This window comes from Arachis hypogaea, chromosome 11 (assembly GCF_003086295.3).
Source record: "Arachis hypogaea cultivar Tifrunner chromosome 11, arahy.Tifrunner.gnm2.J5K5, whole genome shotgun sequence".
Lineage (NCBI taxonomy): Eukaryota > Viridiplantae > Streptophyta > Magnoliopsida > Fabales > Fabaceae > Arachis > Arachis hypogaea.
The window spans coordinates 147,710,390-147,717,423 of record NC_092046.1 but is presented as its reverse complement, the minus strand read 5'-3'; positions in this window follow the sequence as shown (position 1 = coordinate 147,717,423).

Genomic DNA, 7,034 nt, shown 5'->3' with positions numbered 1-7,034 from the left:
ACAAAGGTAATGGTATACAGTGACTCTCAAGTGGTGACCTCCCAAATAAGTGGAGAATATCAGGCAAAAGACCCAAATATGAAGAGATACTTGGAAAAAACTCTGGAGCACCTTGGGCGTTTTGCAAAAACCAAGGTCACGCACATAACTCGGGACCTAAATAGCAGAGCAGACGCCCTATCCAAGTTAGCAAGTACCAAGCCAGGAGGAAATAACAGAAGCCTGATCCAAGAAACTCTCCAGGAACCTTCAGTGGTAAAAATGGAAGACAAACAAGAAGTCTTCGAAGTGGTCGGATTAAATCTCGGATGGATGAACCCCTTGGTCGAATACCTGAAATTCGACATCCTCCCCAAGGAGGAAAAGGAGGCCAAGAAGATCCGAAGGGAAGCACAACACTATACCTTGGTGAAAAATATTCTCTATAGAAGGGGGATATCAACACCATTATTAAAGTGTGTACCGACCTCAAGAGCCACCGAGGTATTAGAGGAGGTACATAGTGGAATCTGCGGGAACCATCTCGGAGCAAGGTCATTAGCCAGAAAGGTGATCCGAGCTGGATTCTACTGGCCAACCTTGCAGAAAGATGCCACAGACTTTGTGAAAAAATGCCAACCGTGTCAAATGCATGCAAATTTCCACGTGGCCCCCCAGAGGAGCTCATCAGTATCACCTCCCCATGGCCCTTTACAAAATGGGGAATGGATTTGTTAGGTCCTTTTCTCCAGGCGCCAGGACAAGTCAAATACCTAATAGTGGGAATAGATTATTTCACAAAGTGGATAGAAGCAGAACCACTGGCCACCATCACTGCACAAAGAAGTCGGAGGTTCCTCTACAAAAATATAATCACAAGGTATGGGATACCTCATTCCATTACCACAGATAACGGAACCCAGTTCACCGACTCCACCTTTAGAAGCCTAGTAGCCAGTATGAACATCAAACACCAGTTCACCTCAGTGGAACACCCACAAGCCAATGGGCAAGCCGAAGCAGCCAACAAAGTCATACTGGCAGGGCTGAAGAAAAGATTACAAGATGCGAAAGGAGCTTGGGCTGAAGAGCTCCAACAAGTACTATGGGCTTACAGAACAACCCCCCAATCCGCCACTGGAGAAACACCCTTCCGACTAGTTTATGGCGTAGAAGCCATGATCCCAATAGAGGTCAATGAGCAAAGCCCAAGAGTGATTTTCCACGACGAGATCGGGAATATACAGGGGCACAAAGAGGAGCTCGACTTGCTCCCCGAAATCCGAGAAGAAGCCCAGATAAGAGAAGCAGCGTTGAAGCAAAGGATGACCGCGAGATACAACAAAAAAGTCATTCGAAGGAGTTTCACCCCAGATGACTTGGTCCTAATCAGAAACGATATTGGAGTCAACAAATCAGGGGAAGGAAAGCTCGCTGCTAATTGGAAAGAACCATACAAGATCAACGAGGTCTTAGGAAAGGGCTATTATAGGGTAACCGACTTCGACGGCAACGAGTTACCAAGATCATGGCATGCTTGTAATATGAAAAGGTACTACAGCTAAAAGCGAACCCTACTCCCTGATGTACTCTTTTCCCAATTTCATGATTTTTTCCCGAAATCAAAGGGTTTTTTCTGAAAAGGGTTTTTAACGAGGCATCATAGTAGGGGCTAAGGGAAAATAAATTATCAAAAGCCCTTAGCAGCAATAAGGTACCTCCTCAATTAATAAAGATCTCTTTCAGTTTAAATATCTCTTTTAAATTTCCTTTTTATTCTCTTTCTACGAAACGCGCCAATTTAAGCTCGACAAAACGTGAAAATCCCATGAACCGACCTAGATGGTCGTCAGGATAAAACGACGAGGTACAAGTCGGCGTAAAGAGGCTATAGAAGTCGATCATGATAAACTCGGGAGCAGTCCGACTCATAAGTCGGAATGCGAAACCGAGTAAAATTAAAATGAATCGCAAAAGTAGCCTAAGTCACGAAAAACTCAATAAAACAAAATTGAGTACTAGGAATAACAAAAAGAGATAGGAAAAAACTAAGAAAAAGTTGTAAGGCTGCCTTGAGGATCAAAGAGATTCAGAAAAGCAGGCAAGCCCCAAAGAAAAGGTTTTTTCCAGAAAAGATCAAAGAGTCAAAAGAACCACGAACAGAAAAGCATGCGCGCATAAGGTAACTCAAAACCCTTATCCAAAAAAAGGGCATTTATTTAAACGCTAAATTAAACCCTTATTAAAAAGGGTATCGAAAATTTGTTTTGTTTACGGCCCTGAAAGGGCAAAAAATTGTTGCAAACATCAACAAATAAATATAAAAGAGTTTAAAAAGAGGGGCCTACAGGCCGGGCCCCAATAGCCAAAATCACTTCTTAGCAAGAGGAGTAGAAGGATCACCACCACCAGGACCAGGAGTTGGAGAGAAAGTCGGAGGAGCGGCAGAAGAACTCGGAGCGTCCTTAGAGCGAGGAGGGGACTCTATGATCCTCTGCCCCCGAGTCTTCAAATCAGACTCAGACTCCACCACGGGGACAGGAGGATCCACGATGGCACCATCAATAACAATCTTATCAGGGTCCAAAGGAGAAAGGTCCAAGTCAGGAGCAATAACTCCGACCTGCTCCTTAAAAACCCTCCAAGCCTCATCAGCACCATCCGCAATAGAGTCCTCCAACTCGGTATAGGCCTTCCGAGCATTCAGCAAGTCATTCTTTACAGACACAAGATCAGCAAATAAACTGTTGTAGCTGGCTTGTGCTGCTTTCCTCAAATCCACCTCCATGTTGCATTGGGCTTGCAACTTCTTCTCCTTCTCCCGGAGGCTGTCCCTCTCCTCCTTCAGCTTGGCAACTTCCCCCTCCAACTCCCTCTCATGCTCCTGATATATGCGAAGCCTGCCTTCCAGCTCCTCGACCCTCGAGGTCGTCCCTAAAGAGCTGATAGGAGTCTTCTCAAATATATCTAAGAGTTTGCCACAAACCCCCGCCGTCTTGAGACTCTCCTCAACCATAGTGGTGAGGTAGTGCCGAACAGAAACATCATCCATACTCATACGAGCATGAGGATAAATGTTCTTTCGGACGAACGCAAGAGCGTCCGCCTCACCAGAAGCGCCAGACTCTAAGGTCTTGCGCTTCTTCGGCTCTGGTTCAGGAGTAGGTCGGACAGAAGGGGGTGTCAGAGAGGAAGCAGAGGAAGAAATTACAATAGGTTGGGAGGGAGTCCCAACGTTCCGAGGAGGAGGAGGAGGAGAGACAACCGCCCTAGCACCACCAGATTTGGCACGAGACTTTGCCTTGGCTTCCTGAACCCTCTGGTAAGACTCTTGAGCGTTTTTCTTTGCCATCTCTGCAAAAACAAATTGGTAGCTAAAAGTCAGACAAGTCGGTAAAAGAAATTGCAAGTCGGAAATAAGTGAGAAACGCAAAAAGCTACCTAGTTGTGACTGGACAAAGGCCGGCGACCCCTGGAGAAATTTTTTAGTATCATAGTATGGGTCCCTCCCCCACACTTCTCGGAGGAACCCTACGATGGCCGCCTCCACTTCGTCCAGGTCGTCCAGACCATATTTCTCACAGGGGGAGGCCTCTAACCAGTATAGAGGAAAGCGAGGAGAAGAACTCTCATCTAAGAAAAAGGGGTGGTGACCCTCTACTGCTTGAACTTTGAAAAAATAGCTTTTAAAATCGTGAAAGGATTCGTCAAAAAGGGTAAAAAGCCTCCGACCTTGTATGGCTCGGAAGGACACCCACTGTTGCTTATTATTTAGCCCACTGAAGGGCTTGGTCATATGGAAGAGATAGAAGAAAATCCTCAGAGAAGTCGGGAACTCTAAGGCCTGGCTGATAAATTGGTAAATTTTCAAAAAACCCCAAGAGTTGTGGTGAAGCTGGGTGGGAGCAACCCGGCAATGACGTAACACAGACATTTCAAACTCTGAAAATGGAAGAAAAACGCCCAAACGGGTGACCATACTCTCATACATAAAAAAGAAATGAGGGGCCGCCTCGTCGGCCCTCCCGAAGCAAACCCGGTCTTCTGAACCCGGGACTACCAACTCATACTTCGGCTCATCCTCTTCAGAAGTACAAATTCTATGGTGAGTACGAAGGTGGGTGATAAACTCGGTATCGACTGAAGGCTCCTCCCCTAGGACCGTGACATCAACCCACTGAGAAAGAACATCTACGGAAGCCATTTTCTTTTCTTAAAAGGGGTGACAAGAAACCTACAAAAAGAAAAGGAAAATCAACACACGGTCTCTAAAGGGAGGGGGTACGGAACTAAAGCCTACAAACCAGTCTACCTACAAAATAAAGGCACGCAAATAGAAAGCATGTTACAGAAGGGAAAAAAAAGCTAACCTTTAAGTCTGAAATCAAGACTGGAGGAAGTAAAAGCCTTCGAAACGCAAGAATGCAGCACGAACGAATGCAAGGGAAATTTGAAAGATCGCAGAAACGAAACAACGAAAGAGAGGGAAAGTATTTATAAGAACGTTAGGGGCATAATGGTAAAATTGGGGCAATCATTAATGAAGATGTACCGATACCAAGGCCATTAAATCCTTACGCACACCCCTAACGGACACGACGCTTGATTAGACGTAACTGTCAGAACCGAAAGGTCAAGAAAAATCACGTCGGTTCTTAAACCATCACGTCGGTCCTCTTGAAAATCGGCTACGACCCCGAGTTGAATACTCGAACCCAAATCCTAAAAAGAAATTGGGCTCGAGTAGGGGCACTGTTCATACCCTGGCCCAATAATAAAGGTCCAGGATCCAAGCAAAAAGGCCCAACCCAAAGGGTTGGCCCTCACCCAGTACCAGCCTTCATCCCCAGAAGTCGGTACTGAACACGACCTGCTCCAAAGAAGTCGGATACGAGGGTTAGCTGGCAGATAACACTCATTCGAATGAGTAACTGCCCCTAGAAACTCTCTAACCACTTCATAGAGCCATATCTTAACCTCCCTAAGATATGGGAACGGTTATCCACCTAAAAAGGTGGCACTACTTCAGCGGTGGTTATTGGTTCACCACTATAAATACACTGACATCATTCAGGTATCACTAAGTTCCAATACTCTCTAACCTGCTCACACTCTTGCTAACTTAGACATCGGAGTGTCTTTGCAGGTACCACCCCCCATTCTCTCTCACATACAAGTCGGACGGAGGAACACCGAGTACCAGGTCCACTCGAAAGCCACCTCCTTCATACGTTTGGGCCAACCAACGCCATCCGGCCCATTCATCTTCGGTTACCCACCGTAACAATAAGTTTTTTATTTTGTTTCATTTTTTATTAATGACTTTAATACCAAGAGCGATGAATACAAATAGGATTCATATAACATTATTCAATTTTATTACATTCAATTTATAACTATGAACTCAAGGTCTTCTAATATGTGTTTTAAGAACACATTTTACCATTACTATAAAAGAAAATAAATATTTTACTAAAAAAAGAACCTTTTACACTATTTCTAATATTTTTTTTATAAGGAAGATTCGAACCTGCGACCTCTTAAATGAGTATGGAAAAATTATGTTATTTGAGTTATAACTCATTGGCCTATTTTTAATATGTTGAATACATCAAAAAATTAAAAAATATTATTATAATATTAAAATGTACTTTTATGATAAAAATAACTGCTCATACTCTGATCCAAAACATAAAGTCAAGCCCAATGATAAGGATAAAAGTCCCAACCTTAAAAGGTGGTCTCTATCCCATGTCCGATCTCTTTAAAGAAGTCGGACACCAATAGAGGGGTCCAATCCTACTTGTCCAAACAAGTAACTGCCCCCGCAAATCTTTCCACTACATCTAGAAGGGAGATCTTAATAGACTCCTAAGATAAAGGGAACGGTCATCCATCAATAAAGATGGAACTACTCTAACAAAGGTACTTATTAGCTATACTATAAATACGCTGACACCTCTTAGGTATATTCACGTTCTAATCTACTAAAATTCTACCTAAAGCCCTTTCTAACTTAAGCATCAGAGTCTCTTGCAGGTACTACCCCCACATCCTCACGAGAAACTCGGACAGGCAGCACCTCAGCACCAAACAAGTCGGATGCTACCACCTAAAGGGATCTGGACCCCACGTTCAAACCTAAATCAACGTTTCAGGTAACCATCGAAACATTGGCGCCGTTGCCGGGGTCCTGGGACTCACTTCTCGATAATGGCTGACCACTAGTATAAAGATGGTCATACTGCATCGGAATCTAAACCTGAGGCCCAGCCGAAAGGTCAAGCCATTGTGCTTTCTCCACTGCCACCACCTGCTCAAGGGCCTCATGGGAAAGGGACGTCTAGAAATCTCCACCCAAGGAGGATCCATTCCGAAATCCACCATCCTGAAGACGAAGATTCCCCTCATACAACCGAGATCCTGGACCTAGTTCATGGTCAGGGAGATCGACTGGAACAACTCGAACACGAGGCTGAGCGACAATGAAAAGCAGAACGAGAGCTGCGGAGAAGAGGGAGACTGAGGAAAAAGGTCATGGGGTATAAGCCAGAAAGCAGGGGTCGGGATGATTATCTTTGAATCTGAGGGGTTCGACTCTGACTTCTTCGGAGAAGATCGGGCGGAGGAGGATCCGAGTTCTTTCTGCAACTGGAGGTTCTGAGCTACCACACTCTTTTTTGCGTTTCTAAGTGTTCTCATATGAGCAGATTTCTGAGCCATACTCTCTACAGAAACAAAGAAAAAAGTTAAGACAGCAATAAGGTTAATCAAATTCAAAAAAGCAAAAAGAAAGAGAGCTACCCAGCTCGGACTTCAGAAGGTTAGGGTCTCCTAAAAATCTTTTCGTATTCAAGTAAGGAGCTAGCCCCAAGTGTCCAGAAAGAAATCCACTACACTCTTCTCAAGTTCATCTAAATCACTTATATCGGGCTTAAGGGCAACTAGTGTATCCTGCCAGTACAGGGGGAAATGAGGCTCGTGGTTTTCACCTAAAAAGAAAGGACGGACTCCCTCAACATCCCGGACTTTGAAAAATTGATTCTTAAAGTCGT